An 18162-nucleotide genomic window follows, 5' to 3' on the forward strand; every position below is an offset into this window, starting at 1 on the left:
TCAAATCTAAACCACCATATGGAACCAGCCTCCTGGAGAAATGTTTACTGGGGCTTTGTTGAGAACCTTCAGAGAGACAAAAGAGAAACATTTCTTTACACGACATTCACGATCGCCCCTCGAAAAACAAAAGGGGAACAGGATCCAACATCGATAAGCAGCTAAGAAAATGGCACACAGCAGAAAGGCGGTCACGGTGGCGCAACGGTAGAGTTGCTGCCTTGCAGCGAATGCAGCGCCGGAGATCCGGGTTCCATCCCGACTACGGGTGCTGTCTGTACGGAGTTTGTACGTTCTCCCCGTGACCTGCGTGGGTTTTCTCCGAGATCTTCAGTTTCCCCCCCCACTCCAAAGACGTACAGGTTTGTAGGTTAATTGGCTTGGGAAATGTAAAAATTGTCCCGAGTGGTTGTAGGATAGTGTTAACGTGTGGGGATCGCTGGGCGGCGCCAACACCTGTTTCCGCACTGTATCTCGAAACTAAAACTAAACTAAATAGAAACTGGATTCAGTAAGAAGTATAAATATGTAACAGGCTGAAGAAGGATCTCGACCCGAAACATCAGTCTGAAGAAGGGTCTCGACCAGAAATGTCAGTCTGAAGAAGGGTCTCGACCCAAAACGTCAGTCTGAAGAAGGGTCTCGACCAGAAATGTCAGTCTGAAGAAGGGTCTCGACCCGAAACATCAGTCTGAAGAAGGGTCTCGATCCGAAACGTCAGTCTGAAGAAGGGTCTCGACCTGAAACATCAGTCTGAAGAAGGGTCTCGACCCGAAACGTTACCCATTCCTTCTCTCCAGAGATGCTGCCTGTCCCGCTGAGTTACTCCAGCATTTTGTATCTACCTTCGATTTAAACCAGTGTCTGCAGTTCTTTCCTACACATAAATATGTAACACATAGCTGGAGAGCTGGACTAATCATTCATGTCCAGCTCCCATGCATCTACTAGTAAAACACAGACTATTTATTTTGCTGGGTGAGGATACACGAACTAGACTGGCCCTGCACTGCATTCAAATCCACAGGATGTGTTTCATAAGCAAGTTTCTTACATAGAGTCATGCAGCGTGGAAACAGGCCCTTCGGCCCAACTTGCCCACGCTGGCCCATCTACACCAGTCCTACCTACCCACGTTTGGCCCATCTCCCTCTGAATCTTTTCTATCCATGTACCTGTCTAAATGTCGTTATTGTACCGATCTCAACTACCTCCTCTGGCAACTCGTTCCATATATCCACTTCCTTCTGAGTGAAAAAGTTTCCTCGGGTTCCTGTTGAATCTTTCCCCCCTCACCTTGAACCTATGTCCTCTGGTTCTTGACTCCCCTAACCTGGGTAAAATACTCTGTATCTGTCCTATCCGTTCCCCTCATGATTTTATACACTTCTATAAGATCACCCTCACCAACCTGCCCAACCTCTCCCTGTAGCTCAGGCCCTCAAGTGCTAGCAACACCTGGTCTTGTAGAAAGGTCTTGAAGGGTCTCGACCCGAAACCTCACCCATTCCTTCTCTCCTAGATGCTGCCTGACCTGCTGAGTTACTCCAGCATTTTGTGATACCTTCTTGAACCGAAATGTCACTTGTTCATTTCTCTCCATAAATGACGCCTGTCCAGTTGAGTTGCTCCAGCAGTATTTTGCTCAGGATTCCAGCATCTGCAGACGTGTCCACTCGCTACCAATTTGCTGTCTTGACTGGAGGAAGTGGAGAGAGAGACAGAGGCACATCGAAGAGACTTCACTTGCGAGCAGGTTTTGTCTGCAAGCAGATCATGTGGCTGCTTATTAAGTTAGCACAGAATAAATTATAACATAGCAGACAGCACATAATTCACAGTTACTCCACACAGAGGAAAGATAATCCTTTATAAATTATACACACTTTAATAATCCTAGAACATAGAACAGTGCAGCACAGGAATAGGCTTTTCGGCCCACAATGTCTTTGCTGAACATGATGCAAGTTGAACTAATCCCCCCTTGCCGGCACACGATTCATATCCCCCCATTCCCTGCAAATCTAAAAGCTTCTTAAATACCACCATTGTATCCGCCCCCACCACCATGCCTGGCAGTGTGTTCCAGACAGGGTTGCCACCTGTCCTGCATTAGCCGGGACATCCCGTGTATTGGGCTAATATGGTTTGTCCTGTACGGGACCGCCCTTGTCCCGTATTAGGGCCGGGGGCGCTGTAGGCCCGGGGGCCGCTGTAAGCCCGGGCAGTGTAGGCCCGGAGGCCTGGGCGCCACTTGACGGAGGTTGCGTAGCAACCCGTCTCCCGGCCCGGGCGGCCGCCGTCGGTGGAGCGGGAGCACGTGGCCGTTGGCTGGGTGAGGTCACGCCACCTTTTGTCCCTTATTTGGGAGTGAGAAAGTTGGCAACCCTAGTTCCAGGCATCCACCATTAAAAAAATCATCTTCATTATCATTGGCAGGGTTGGTGACGGTGGCAGATACTTTAGTATAATTTAAGAGGCTTTTATGCAGACACATGGAGATGCAGGGAAGAGAGGGAAATACATCACGTACAGGCAGATGAGAGATGTTTAACGTGGCATCATGTTAGGCACAAACATTGTGGGCTGTGCTGTACTGTTCTCTGTCAGTCTAAAGAACAGCATTAATAAACTCAGTCATTATAAACATTATAGAATAGAAAGAATCTGATTTGGATTCCATTTTGATGGGATTTATCAGTTACATTCTGTGTTTACTTCCCACTAGCCTTCAGAGGTAACAGGACCAGCATGACAGGCCAGACCTGGAAAAGGGGAGTGGGTTGGCCTTAATCCATGGTGTGCAACGGCTGGATGGGGAAAGCACTCGGAGAAGACCTGTGCGAGCTGTTGATGGAGCTGGTCAATGCCTCCAGGAAAGATCGACAGATTCGTGACTAGTACTGGTGTCAGAGGTCATGGGGAGAAGGCAGGAGAATGGGGTTGGGAGGAAAAGATGGATCAGGCATGATTGAATGGCGGACTAGACTTGATGGGCCGAATGGCCCAATTCTGCTCCTCTGTCTTATGGTCTTACTATGTCAAGGATGTATCGTGACCAGTGCCAACAGCAGGAATATCTTGCATGCGATCCAGTCAGCAAAGACTTACTATCAAGCCGTCCACAGTGTACAGATCCAGGATGAAGGAAATAACGTTTAGTGCAGGAAAAGACCAGCAAAGTCTTATTAAATATAGCCCGAAGGTCTACAATGAGGTAGATGGCAGATCAGGAGATCTCTCTAGTTGGTGATAAGATGGCTCTGTTGCCTGATAACAGCTGGGAAGAAACTGTTCCTTAATATGGAGGTGTGTGTTTCAATGCTTCTGCACCTCTTGCCTGATGGGAGAAGAGGCAGTGAGACTGGTCCTTGATTATCCTGGTGGCCTTGCCAAGGCAGAGTGAATTGTAAATGGAGTCAGTTGAAGGGAGCGGGGGAGTTTGGTTTGCATGATGCTCTGGGCTAAGTAGGATAGCCTTCCTCACCATAAAACCTTTCTCAGCATCTTCAGAGTCGGCAGAGTGGCGCAGCAGGTGGAGCTGCTGCCTCGCGACTCCAGTGACCCTGGGTTCAATCCTGCCCTCTGCCGCTAACTGGGGAGTGTTTGCACATTCTCCCCGTGAGCATCCCAAAAAGACGACGGCACGGTGGCGCAGCGGTAAAGAGTTGCCGCCTCACAGCGCCAGGGACCCAGGTTCGATCCTGACTACGGGCGTTGCATGTAGGGGGTTTGTACGTTCTCCCTGTATGTGACCACGTGGGTTTACCCCCCCCCCCCCCCTCCCCCACACACTCCAAAGACGTGCAGGTGTGTAGGCTAATTGGATTCGTTAAAAATTCTAAATTGTCCCGGGCGTGTAGAACAGTGATAGAGTACGGGATGGTCACTGGTCGGCGTGGGCCTGGTGGGCTGAGGGCCCGTTTCTGTGCAGCAGTCCTAAAGTTAAGAACTAAAGTAAAGGCGTGTGTTGGAAGGTTAACTCCCAATTGCCTGTAATTTGTAGGGCGGCACGGTGGCGCAGCGGTAGAGTTGCCGCCTTACAGCGAATGCAGCGCCGGAGACTCAGGTTCGATCCTGACTACGGGCGCCGTCTGTACGGAGTTTGTACGTTCTCCCCGTGACCTGCGTGGGTTTTCTCCGAGATCTTCGGTTTCCTCCCACACTCCAAAGACGTGCAGGTATGTAGGTTAATTGACTGGGTAAAATGTAAAAAACGTCCCTAGTGTGTGTAGGATAGTGTAAATGTGCAAGGATCGTTGGGCGGCGCGGACCCGGTGGGCCGAAGGGCCTGTTTCCGCGCTGTATCTCTAAATCTAAATGGTGGAACCGTGCGAGCAATTGAGAGAAATTGGCGTAGTGGGGGGGGGGGGGGGGGGGGGTTTGGGGAGGAGAATAAGATGTGTTCAGACTGAACGCATGTAAAAATGGACACGTGATGGTCAGTGTGGACTTTGGTCAAAGGGCATGTTTCTACACTGCATCTCCCCACACGGCCAGGAGGGGGAAGCACTGCCCCGATTAACACTGGATGTTTGCGGATTGTCACGGTTCCAAAGTTAACCGCAGAAGAATATTTTAAAAAAATGTTGGGACTTTGAACTTGTGTGGGAGTATTGGCATAAAAACACTTAACTTGCATTTAGGCGCTCCCTTTATTTGCATTTTTCTGATGCAGTCATTAAACCACTCAGTCAAAAGATGTTGATACCTGTTGGGGGTGATGGAGATGCCAACTAGAGACGGCCAGCCATTCGTTCTTGCTTAAAACGAAGCAGCTTTGACGACCTGTAATAAATCTCCACAAACAGGCGAGAGGAGGAAAATTCACAAACGATGTCCCACCTTCCCGCACAGAACTTCATCCTGCAAAAGAATGAGAGTTATTACAGCGTCATTTGTCCCTCCCTCCCTCCACCCCACCCCTCCCCTCTCACAAGTTCACAAGTTATAGGAGTAGAATAAGGCCATTCGGCACATCGAGTCCACTCCGCCATCCGCCTGCCCCCACCTCTCTTCCAGCTTTCTCCTCCCTACTACAAGTGGTCTGAAGAAGGGTCCCGACCCAAAATGACACCCGTCCACTTCTTCCAGAGATGCTGCCTGACCTGCTGAGTCACTCCAGCGCTTTGTGTCTTTGCTGGCAAACCAGCATCTGCAGTTCCTTGTGTCTACTTTCACTGATTATTCCCTGATCTGGGGAATGGCAACAAATCTAAACAAACCTTTGAATTCCCAGGATCAACTGCTTCCGTTGAACGGTGCAAGCCATGAATTAAATTCTCCATTTCATGTGTAGGAAGGAACTGCAGATGCTAGCTTAAACTGAAGATAGAAACAAAATGCTGGAGTAACTCAGCAAGACAGCAACTCCATCTCTGGACAGAAGGAGTGGGTGATGTTTCGGTCGAGACTCTTCATCAGACTCCATTTCATGTTCTCTCACTTAGAGATCTGACTGACGATCCTCACTCATAAAATATAGATCAGAATTAGGCCATTCGGCCCATCGTCTACTCCGCCATTCAATACTGGCTGATCTATCTCTCCTAACCCCATTCTCCTGCCTTCTCCCCGTGACCCCTGACACCTGTACGAATGATATCTTTAAAGAATATTCAAAAGGAAGTATGATATGATAGTCCATTTGGCCTTTAATCGACATAAATTTAAAATTCACCTCAGGAGGGAAAGATCTGATGCATGACATTTGGATGGAGAAGATTCCTTCAAACCAACTTCCTCACAGAAACCTAAGAAACAAAACAAAATCAAATTGGCAAGCCGGTTTTCCACAAGAGTTGATTTGCAAATTCATAGTTATAAAGCGCCCGAAGATCTCCCGAGGTTTTCCATGTATATAAATCCAAAAATATGACAGGGGAAAACAGTGTTTAGGGAGTGGATGGGAAACTGAGATAACAGCACAGTGGTGCAGAGGGTAGAGCTGCTGCCTCACAGCGCCAGAGACCAGAGTTCGATGCTGACTTCAGGTGCTGTCTGTGTGGAGTTTGCACATTTTCCCTGTGACTGTGTGGGTTTCCTCCGGGTGATCTGCTTTCCTCCCACATCCCAAAGCAATGCGGATTTGTACATTAATTGGCCTCTGTAAAGTGCCCCTCGTGTGTAGGGGGTTGATGAGAAAGTGGGATGACGTAGCATTAGTGTACAGATGATCAATGGCAAGTGTTGACTAGGTGGGCCATGATTGTAGAAATAGTGTTAACGGGTTGATCGATGGCCAGCATGGACTCGGCAGGCCAAAGGGCCTGTTTCCGTGCTGTACTGTTAAACCTACTAGTGTGAATGGGCGATCGATGGTCGGCATGGACTGGGTAGGCCAAAGGGCCCGTTTCTAGGCTGCATCTCTAAACATAGAACAAGTGTGAACGGGCAATCGATGGTCGGCGTGGACTCTGTGGACCGACGATCCCATTTCCATGCTGCATCTCCGAACTACACTCAGTTTAGTTTAGAGATACAGCGCGGAAACAGGCCCTTGGGCCCACCGACCGCCGATCCCCGCACACTAACACTATCCTACACACACTAGGGACAATTTTACATTTACTCCAAGCCAATTAACCTACAGACCTGTACGTCTTTGGAGAGTGGGAGGAAACGGAAGATCTCGGAGGAAACCCACGCAGGTCACGGGGAGAACGTACAAACTCCGTACAGACGGCGCCCGTAGTCGGGATCGGACACGGGTCTCTGGCGCTGTAAGTGCTGTAAGGCAGCAACTCTACCGCTGCGCCACCATGCCTTCCAGAAGCTAAATAAACAGATTGCACCAATATATATGAGGAGATTGCTCCTTTCATGCTGCCGCTAATTGTTTGAAGTAGGTTTGCTCCTTTTGTGTTGATGGACCTGTGTGGGCTGCCTGTGTAGATATGGCGTGGGCATCTTTCACTCCTCACTGAGGGCTGCATTGATTCTGGTGTCCTTGTGAGATGACACGTCAGAGAACTGCCTGGAGACGTACAAAGCCTCCCTGGTGCGAGCTGACAGCTCCCTTCGGTGTTCGAGGCACCTTCAAAGAGAATGGCGACAAGCCAACAATCCATTGGAAACACATTTCTAAACCACCTACTCTCCACCCCCCTGGCAAGTGCAGCTGACAAGACGGCCAGATTCACTCTAGCTCTGTGATCCAGCAAACGCCAAAGAGGGGTCTACAACATCTTAGCACGCAACTGCAACCCGGAACATTCTTTAGCCTCGAGGTACAGCGGTCACACATCTGTGCGTGCAATACAAATACGTTAGTCACTGACGTTTTTCTTTGCTCCGTTAGAGCTGTGAAACGACGTCAGGTACTACATGGGACAATGCCTTTCTGATGGCATGAATGCACAGACCTGGAGTGCAATGCAATGACTCCATCTGCACTTCATGTAGGAAAATAACTGCAGATGCTGGAACAAATCGACGGTATCACAAAATGCTGGAGAAACTCAGCAGGTCAGGCAGCATCTAGGGGAGAGGGAATGGGTGACGTTTCGGGTCGAGACCCTTCTTCAGACAACAACTAGAGAGCAGTGCTGAGATACCGTCTACCTCATTGGAGACCCTCAGACTATCTTTGATTGGGCTTTACTGGCTTTATCTTGCACTAAACGTTATTCATGTTATTCCCTTTATCAAGTATCTGCACACTGTGGACGGCTCAATTGTAATCATGTATTGTCTTTCCACTGACTGCTTCCTACACAACTAAAGCTTTTCACTGCACCTTAGTACACGTGACAGTAAACTAAACTCAACTCAACTCATAGGTATCACAAAATGCTGGAGTAACTCAGCGGGTCAGGCAGCATCTAGGAGAGAGGGAAATGGGTGACGAATGGGTCTCGACCCGAAACATCACCCATTCCCTCACTCCTAGATGCTGCCTGACCCGCTGAGTTACTCCAGCATTTTGTGATACCATCTTCACTACACATTGCCTCGGCAGAGCTGCCAACCTAATCAATAACCCCCACCCCGGTCATTCTGCCTTCTCCCCACCCCTGTTCAGAGGAAGATACAGAAGCTTGAAAGCAAACACCACCAGACACAGGAAGAGCTTCTTCCCCTCTGTTATCAGGCTTCTGAACGGTCATTTCCACAAGCTAGGGTACTGTCCAATTCACCTCTACCCCTCTGCGAACATTAGATTTAATACCAGCTTTTTGTGTCCATATCTTCAGAGAGTTGTAAATCTGTGGAATTCTCTGCCTCAGAAGGCAGTGGAGGCCAATTCTCTGAATGCATTCAAGAGAGAGCTAGATAGAGCTCTTAAGGATAGCGGAGTCAGGGGGTATGGGGAGAAGGCAGGAACGGGGTACTGATTGAGAATGATCAGCCATGATCACATTGAATGGCGGTGCTGGCTCGAAGGGCCGAATGGCCTCCTCCTGCACCTATTGTCTATTGTCGATTGTCTATTGACATTCCTACCCTCAGGGCCACGCTTCCCATGGTTTTCATGCCATGATTCATGGCCCAGGAAGGGCCGCGTGTCATGATACGTAGAATAATTCACCACACTGGAACAATGGATGAAGGGAACCGAGAGATATTCTTTTTGTCCTCGTTTCCATTTGCATTAGAAACACAATCCGGTTTTGTTTTCAACAAGTTCATCTGATAGTGGTTCCGGAGTTAGTCATATCGCCCAAAGGAGTTGGGACTTGTTGCCTTAGATCATTGTTCATCTTTCCACTGCCTCACAAACACTTTGTCATTTATCCAAGCCGCGGGTTATTTGTTGTAACAGCCGAGTGGCCAACTTAAAGCCAAGCTTCATTGAGGGCGGGTCCACTTTGCCACATGCCCAGAGCATCGCCACGACATTGCTAACTGTCGGAAATGGTGGATTCAAAATGAATTTTTAATTTATTGTTCCAGGCGCGGTTCCAACTCTATTAGAGACTGGTATATTCAATGAAAACACCAGCTTACAGAGAACACTCCCACCCAAGATATTAAATTGACGAAGATATGGACACAAAAATCTGGTATTAACTCAGCGGGTCAGGCAGCATCTCTGGAGAGAAGGAATAGGCGACGTTTCGGGTCGAGACCCTTCTTCAGACCCAAAGCGTCACCTACTCCTTCTGAGTTACCCACTGAGTTACTCCAGCTTTTTGTGTCTATCTTTGATTTAAAGCAATATCTGCAATTTGTTGCTGTACATATTAAATTGCCTCTTTCTCTTCACAGGCCTATCGTGATGCGCTGTTGCAACCAATGCTTCTGCTCAATGACTTGGATTTGGAAACACGGTGGCGCTGCAGTAGAGTTGCTGCCTTACACCGCCAGAGACCCAAGTTCAATCCCGACTACAGGTGCTGTCTGCACGCGGTTTGTACGTTCTCCCTGTGATTGCATGGTTTTCTCCGGTCTTGTCCTTAGTGTGTGGGGAGTTAATGAGAAAGCGGGATAACATAGAACTACTGTGGTCGGGTGATCGACGGTCAGCACGGGCTCAGTGGGCCGAAGGGCCCGTTTCCATGCTGTATCACTAAACTAAATTGAACTATGTGAAGTTAAGGATGAAGTGTATTAGGATTGTTTCACAGTATTGCGTATGACGATGACATACATTTTTTTTGAAGCAAACTTATTTCCCGTTTTCTGAAACTATAGAAGATATAGTCGCTGGAAGATATAGATAAATTCGCTGGAATTTAGAAGGTTGAGGGGGGATCTTACAGAAACTTACAAAATTCTTAAGGGGATGGACAGGCTAGATGCAGGAAGATTGTTCCCGATGTTGGGGAAGTCCAGAACAAGGGGTCACAGTTTAAGGATAAGGGGGAAGTCTTTTAGGACCGAGATGAGAAAGTTTTTTTTCGCACAGAGAGTGGTGAATTTGTGGAATTCTCTGCCACAGAAGGTAGTTGAGGCCAGTTCATTGGCTATATTTAAGAGAGAGTTAGATGTGGCACTTGTGGCTAAAGGGATCAGGGGGTATGGAGAGAAGGCAGGTACGGGATACTGAGTTGGATGATCAGCCATGATCATATTGAATGGCGGTGCAGGATCGAAGGGCCGAATGGCCTACTCCTGCACCTATTTTCTATGTTTCTATTAGAAACAAGCTGATGAGGCGATGGTGACTGATGTCTACTTGAAGCACAGGTTGTAAAAGTGTTGCCTAGGATCTGTTACTAACCCGGCAAGACACTTGTTTGGAATTTCTTCTGCACCACATGGAGACTGTATGAATTGCCCACACTCAAGATGAACAGCTGGAAGAAAACCTCTTGAACTCCTAGGATTAGGAATTGTATCGTTGAACTGGTGGTCGATGATAAATATTCAGCTTGTGAGTTAAGCCCTTTCATTAGACTTATGCATGTTACACCACAGACAAAACCACTCTGAAGAAAGAGCTTCAGTATGGAAACAGCAGCATTACAGGCTAGATCTTGTGCATGGTTCAGCCCTGAACCTCGGCGTTACGCACGCCTACTCCACCGGGAAGTAAAGCACGGGCCCAACTGTCCTAGGCCTCCCTGATTCCCTGAGTTAGGCTTAGTGAGTCCAAGTGCCAGGTAGGCCTCAGTCCTACATTTAGGTCACCATGCCAACCCTGGACAAGGGGCAGCCAGGGCAAGAGCCTCAAGTCCTGTCAAATCATTGAGGATTCCATCGTAGGATAGAGTAACAACGAAATGCAGATGCTGGCTTATACCAAAGATAGACACAAAATCCTGGAGTAACCCAGCGGGTCAGGCAGCGTCTCTGCAGAAAAGTAATGGATGACGTTGCGGGTCAGAACCCTTCTCCAGCGTTTTGCGTCTATCTTCGGTATTTCCAGAGATGCTGCCTGACCCGCTGAGTTACTCCGGCATTTTGTGTCTATCTTCGGTACAAACCAGCATCTGCAGTTCCTCCTGACACACCACTGTTTCCTGATCTCTCTGTGCAAACGGATTCTAACCGTGCACTAGGATTGTAGAGGCAGAATGACTGCAATCTTGGACCCTGGTGTCCATCGCTCAGTGTGTCGCCCAGCTTACAATTGGGCCAGGTATAAGCGTAATTGTGAGTGGATGAACTGCCAGTAATTCCAAAGCCAGGCAGGTCTACTCAGGGACTCGAGTAAAACCTATAAGTGTCATCAGGACAACGAGCCTCCAAGACTGCAATCAAACTTAGCGACAATAAAGTTTAATCGCTTCTCCAACTTTAGATAGTTCCTCTGTCCCTCTCTTCCCCTCCCCCTTCCCAGATCTCCCACTCTCTTCCTATCTCCACCTATATCCTTCCTTTGTCCCGCCCCCCTGACATCAGTCTGAAGAAGGGTCTCAACCGGAAACGTCGCCCATTCCTTCTCTCCTGAGATGCTGCCTGACCTGCTGAGTTACTCCAGCATTTTGTGAAGAAAGTTTAATTCATTCAATGTCTGCACTAGAAACATGACAACTCTTTGTGTACTGTCTTGGTGAAGTCTACTATTGCACCGCGATCATTGCACTTTTGTATTTATCTATGATTGAGCATATCTATAGTGTGGTTTTACTGGAATGTAGGCAAAGATTGTCACTGTGCGTGGGTACATAGGTACATGTGGCAATAAGGCATGATCATCATCAGCTGCTGTTCCAACACTTCCAACTGATATTCCGCAACGTAGAACAAGGTCGTTTGACCATCGATGGAAGCACGGGTCAGGAATGCTCTCCGCGTGCTCTACACGAGGATGTTGCCAGGACTGGAGAGTCTGAGCTGTAGGGAGAGGTTGAGCAGGCTGGGTCTCTGTTCCCCTGGAGCGCAGGAGGACGAGGGGTGATGCTGTAGAGGTGTACAAAATCATGAGAGGAACAGATCGGATAGACGTGTAGAATCTCTTGCCCAGAGTAGGGGAATCAAGGATTCAAGGGAATCAAGGACATCGGTTCAAGGTGATGGGGAAAAGATTTGATAGGAATCTGAGGGGTAGCTTTTTGCACACAAAGGGTGGTGGGTGCATGGAACAAGCTGCCAGAGGAGGTAGTTGAGGCAGGGACTACCCCAACGTTTAAGAAACGGTTAGACAGGTACATGGCTAGGGCAAGTTTGGAGGGATATGGACCAAGCGCAGGCAGGTGGAACTAGTGTAGCTGGGACATGTTGGTCGGTGTGGGCAGGTTTCCACACTGTATCACTCTATGTTATCACTCCAAAGACGTACAGGTTTGTAGGTTAATTGGCTGGGTAAATGTAAAAATTGTCCCTAGTGGGTGTAGGATAGTGTTAATGTACGGGGATCGCTGGGCAGCACGGACTTGGTGGGCCGAAAAGGCCTGTTTCCGGCTGTATATATATGATATGATATGATATGATATGACATGCCAAGATGAGTAGTGAGTGCAGCACCAAGAACTCACAAGCAGCTCCAAACCATTGAGGATAAAGCAGATGGTTTAGCTCCCTTGCTGTTTTCTCCCTCTCCAGGGTTGGCGCAGAATGGCTGCAGTGTGAACCATCTACAAAGTCCATTTCAATTACTTGTCAAGGGTGCTCTGACACACTTCCCAAACTTGCGACCTCTGCCATCACATAGACCAGGCTTCCCACCATTGACTCCATCTACACTTCACACTGCCTCAGAAAAGCAGCCAACATTTTTTAGACATTTAGACAAAAGGTGCAGGAGTTGGATAATTCGTCCCTTCGAGCCAGCACCGCCATTCAATGTGATCATGGCTGATCATTCTCAATCAGTACCCCGTTCCTGCCTTCTCCCCATACCCCCTGACTCCGCTATCTTTAAGAGCTCTATCTAGCTCTCTCTCTTGAATGCATTCAGAGAATTGGCCTCCACTGCCTTCTGAGGCAGAGAATTCCACAGATTTACAACTCTCTGACTGAAAAAGTTTTTCCTCATCTCCGTCCTAAATGGCCTACCCCTTATTCTTAAACTGTGGCCCCTGGTTCTGGACTCCTCATAATCAAAGACTTGTCCCATCCCGGTCATTCTTTCCTCTCCCTGTTCTTGAACAGCAGAAGGTACAGAAGCTTGAAAGCGTGCCCACCCAAACACAGCAACAGCTTGGTCCCCTCCCTTATCAGGGCCTTCCACAAGCACCAATACTGTTTAACTACAAAATAACTCTGATAACTAACTGCTTTGATATCCGCACCATCACAAGATGATTATTAAACCATTAACATACCAGCAGATATGTCAGACGTATTTTGGTCACTGATAGTTTTTGAGCAAGGATTAATGCTACTAATTTGTGGTCTATGGTAGATATTAAAGTCATATTATTGTCCAGACTATAGACACAAAATGCCGGAGTAAATCAGTGGGGCAGGCACAGCATCTCTAGTTAGAAGAAATGCGTGACGTTTCGGCTCGAGACATTTCTTCAGGCTGAGAGTCAGGGGGAGAGGGAGCCACAAAGATAAGGAAGTGCAAGGTGTGAAAATGTGACATCAAAGGGTTGAGATCAAGGAAAGTATAGAATAGATTATTGTTAGCTAGAAGATGACACTGAGGCATACAGAGAGAGATACAGACTGTTATTTCAATAACTTCACCTTATTATTCTGGGATATCTAACTTCGAGTTGCTAAGTTGGTGACACTGTTATGCCTCACCTGCTAGACATAAAGGCAAGTAAAGATAAACCGTGTGGCTCAGTCAACACCGCAAAGACACATGGCAACCAGTCACGAGCATAATTGGAATCCACGTTCCTCATATTTAGTCATTCCTTCCTTTGGGAAACCAACCAAATCCATGCCAAATGTCTGAATATTTCTATGTTGAATCCCTTCCTGCAGATGCAACCTTCCAGGAAACAAATTTCCGTCCATCCCTCTAATTGTTCCAAAAACAAACCCAACCCAAATCAAACTTGGACAGCATTGTGTTGCAGCAGTTAGTGCCGTTGCCTCACAGCTCTCCAGACCCATGTTCCACCCGCAAGACTTCAAGGCAAAGGAGAGAGACTGTGTCGACACAGGATACTGCAGATGCTTGTTTACAAAACCCCCCCCCCGCAAAACGCTGGAGTAACTCAGCGGGTCGAGTAGCACAGTCCGAGTCACACAGCACCGAGTACCTCCATCGGTCCAACTTGCCCATTCCGACCAAGATTCCCCATCTAGGCTAGTCACACCTGCCCACGTTTGGCCCATATCCCTCTAAAACCTTTCATATGTTCAGAAGCCACAGGAGCAGAACTAGGCCATTCGGCCCATCGATTCTACTCGTAGCTGATCGCTCGTTTCCCCTCAACCCCATTCTCCTGCTTTTCCCATAACCCCCCCATACTCTTTGACACCCTTACTAATCAAGAAGCTGTCAAACTCTTTGGAAATATCAATGACTTGGCCTCCACAGCCATTTCTGGCAATGAATACCACAGATTCACCACCCTCTGCCTTAAGAAAATCCTTAAGGATGAGGAGTCGAGTTAGAATAAACATTAACTCCCTTGGTAGAAGGGTCAAAAACTATTGCGACATGGATTTAAAACAACTAATGAGATTAGAAGAAAGCTTAGATATTAGTTTATATTCACCTTACAATATGAACAATAATTTAGCTCATGAAATCTGTGTTCTCAAATAAATACCAGTGTATTCTCTTTCTCTCATATGCCCACCAATTCCATGCTGTCTCCATGTTACAGCAGCAGTTTTTGCTTTCAAGTTCCAGCCTCTTATTAACAATCTGGTACAGTAAGGCAGCAACATGTATGGTATGTAGGTTAATTGGCTGGGTAAATGTAAAATTTGTCCCTAGTGGGTGTAGGATAGTGTTAATGTACGGGGATCGCTGGGCGGCACGGACTTGGAGGGCCGAAAAGGCCTGTTTCCGGCTGTATATATATGATATGATATGATATGATAACATGGACTACAACATTAACGCACACCCTAGTCCTGATATTACCATCCTTCCCATTCCTAGTTGCCTGACTAAAAATACAGCTGGGTGCAGGAATTGACATCTGGAGCTGGAGGGGCATTTCAGTTCCAGACTGTAGATTCAGAGCACATTCACGATGCGAAAGGAGGTCATTCACAATACGAGTGAAAAAGTGAGTCCCAGTCTAATCCAACTATACAGCACTTGGTTCATAACCCTGCAAGCTGTAGCTCAAGTACAGACCCAAGACTCAACCCGGACGTACAGGAGCTTGAAAACCATGGCCAGTGGTTCAGCTTCTTCCCAGCAACCATCAGGTTCTTGAACATTGCCCAACACGGGTGTCAGAGGTTATGGGGAGAAGACAGCAGAATGGGGTTAGGAGGGAGAGATAGATCAGCCATGATTGAATGGCGGAGTAGACTTGATGGGCCGAATGGCCTAATTTTACTCCGATCACTTATGACCTTACGACTAACCACCACCTCAGCAACGATGAGAAAGTCTGAAGAATGAGCCCAACCTGAAACGTCACCTATCCATGTCTTCCAGAAATACTGTCTGACCCGCCGAGTTACTCCAGCACTTGTGTCCTTTTTGGTAAATCAGCACCTGCAGTTAGAGTCATAGAGTCATAGTTGTGATAATCACTGCCTCAATACCTCCTCTGGCACCTCATTCCATACACCCACTACACACATTACCTTGTGACCTGCCTCTACAGACCCAAGCACTGTTTGAATATTTTTAGTTCAGTTTTAGTTTCGTTTATTGTCACTTGTGAAATAAAGGACAGTGAAAACCATTTGTTGCGTGCTAACCAGTCAGCGGAAAGACAATACATGATTACAATCGAGCCTTGTGCAGTGTTCAGATTAGATAAATGATAAGGGGATAACGTTTTGTGCAAAGTAAATCCAGTAAAGGCTGCTCCAGATGTCAACTTATTTACATCGGCGAAACCAAACGCAGGCTCGGCGATCGCTTCGCTGAACACCTGCGCTCGGTCCGCATTGACCAAACTGATCTCCCGGTGGCTGAGCACTTCAACTCCCCCTCCCATTCCCAGTCTGACCTTTCTGTCATGGGCCTCCTCCAGTGCCATAGTCAGGCCCACCGGAAATTGGAGGAACAGCACCTCATATTTCGCCTGGGGAGTTTGCAGCCCAGTGGTATGAACATCGACTTCTCCAACTTTAGATAGTTCCTCTGTCCCTCCCTTCCCCTCCTCCTTCCCAGATTTCCCTCTGTCTTCCTGTCTCCACCTATATCCTTCCTTTGTCCCGCCCCCCTGACATCAGTCTGAAGAAGGGTCTCGACCCGAAACGTCACCCATTCCTTCTCTCCCGAGATGCTGCCTGACCTGCTGAGTTACTCCAGCATTTTGTGAATAAGTCTGAATAAGTCTGACCAAAGATAGTCCGAGGGTCCCCGATAGACAATAGACAATAGGTGCAGGAGGAGGCCATTCGGCCCTTCGAGCCAGCACCACCATTCAATGTGATCATGGCTGATCATTCTCAATCAGTACCCCGTTCCTGCCTTCTCCCCATACGTGTATATAAGTGATGTTGTACTTCGTGGTGCGGTATCTGTTATACCTTTGTTATGACTCTGGATGGACCACAAGTACACGTGTTTAAAAGGTTAGAATGCTGGAGGTTAAATCCAGGCTGTTTATTCCATGGCCACTTGGAACCAGAGTGACCACCAAATCACCTCATTCTCTTATATACATGTTACTACACAGGCAAGCAAAGTAGTCCCTGTGATACAACAAAGTAGCCCTTGCAATATCACAACAGGGGCGAGACATTGGGCCCTTGCTAACAACCCCCTTAACGTGAAGCAGGTAAGATGTCCATCGCAGGATGACACTGGGAGATGAGGGTCACTCGTGGAGAAGAGATAGTCTGCTGTGCCTTTGCACAACCAAGCAAGTTAACACCTTCCGCAGAAGGAAGGCAGGGAGTGAACTGCGCAAGAGTAGGTAGACACAAAATGCCGGAGTAACTCAGCGGGTCAGGCAGCATCTCGGGAGAGAAGGAATGGGTGACGTTTCAGGTCACCCATTCCTTCTCTCCCGAGATGCTGCCTGACCCGCTGAGTTACTCCGGCATTTTGTGTCTACCTTCGATTTAGACCAGCATCTGCAGATTTTTTTCCTTACACATACTGCACAAGAGCAGTTGGTTTTCAGGCTGGGCAAGCGTTATACACAATGCCTCAATTACTCTTCTACTTTTTAAAACGCTCAGAAAGGCACCGCTGAAGGAACCCGATCTGCCAGCCACCCACACGTTGGGCTCAGTCAAACATAACTCGAGTTCTTTGCTTGAACAAGCAGTGGCGAGGGGCATTGTTTGAAGCCAAGTAGACTTAGTAACAGCTAAAAGTTCCAGTCAAACGGGCAAAAACATTAATCCCGGAGATTTACGGGCACTTTCCACAACAGCAACCATTGTTAAAAAAAACTGTGCCTATTTGGAAATGAGATACATGTCTTGTTTATAAAATGTTGAACTGTATCAATTCCAGCACCGCCAACAAACAGGTTTGACGTTGTCAAAAGGGCCACAGAGTCGCTCCTATACCTCAGACGGCAGGAGAAAACTCTGATTCCACTCAGGCGGTCACAGCACGAGGCCCCGCTCCAATTTCACGCCTGCAGAACAACAAATCTGTTTTCAAATACAGTGTCGGACGGTTTCTGACATGCATGGGGTTTGAGAAAAAGGCAGGCTACCACTATTCTTCAAAAGCCGAAAGATAAAAGGACCCCATGGAGCTTTCAAAGACATAGTTTAAATTATTGTTGATTCAGAAAAATGCACAGATCTCGCTGGCACTCTTCCTAATCCTCCTTCCTGTGATGAGAGCACATTCCATAAATCCACAATAATTAAGGATGGTGAACATTTTAGACCCAGACTGAGGGATGCCTAGTGCCAAGATCCAGCTGTGTGACTTTGTGGTTCTGGCTCCAGAGATCTGTTGAGGGACCCAGAGAGGGGGGATGGTATTTCCTTTTTTGAACACTGTATCCTCCCTTGTCTCTTATCCTTAAGCTTCGGACAGGGGGGGTCGCTGCGTTCATGAACACGAAGGAACACACACGTGGGGGGAAAAAGAACATTCAACTCATGCAAGGGCAGCAATGGGCGTTTCTCCATTTAAAGCATCACCCATCCATCCGTTTAAAGCAAGGAGATAATGCTTCAGCAGGCATGGCAGTGGCATTGAAGAGGCCTTTGGATAGGTGCACAGATGTGCAGGGAATGGAGGGCTATGGATCATGT

General features: G+C 47.7%; 1 long non-coding RNA gene across 1 annotated transcript; it reads right to left on the bottom strand.

Annotated features, from left to right (window-relative positions):
• Positions 1-731: 731 nt before the first annotated feature.
• LOC144605067 (uncharacterized) lies at positions 732-5755 on the bottom strand. The gene is made up of 3 exons (XR_013548808.1): positions 5681-5755; positions 4712-4866; positions 732-1763 (listed from the first exon to the last, which is right to left on the bottom strand). It is a non-coding gene; the product is annotated as an uncharacterized LOC144605067 (long non-coding RNA).
• Between the last annotated feature and the right edge of the window lie 12407 nt (positions 5756-18162).

The sequence above is a fragment of the Rhinoraja longicauda genome, chromosome 23 (genome assembly GCF_053455715.1).
Source record: "Rhinoraja longicauda isolate Sanriku21f chromosome 23, sRhiLon1.1, whole genome shotgun sequence".
Taxonomy (NCBI): Eukaryota; Metazoa; Chordata; class Chondrichthyes; order Rajiformes; family Arhynchobatidae; genus Rhinoraja; species Rhinoraja longicauda.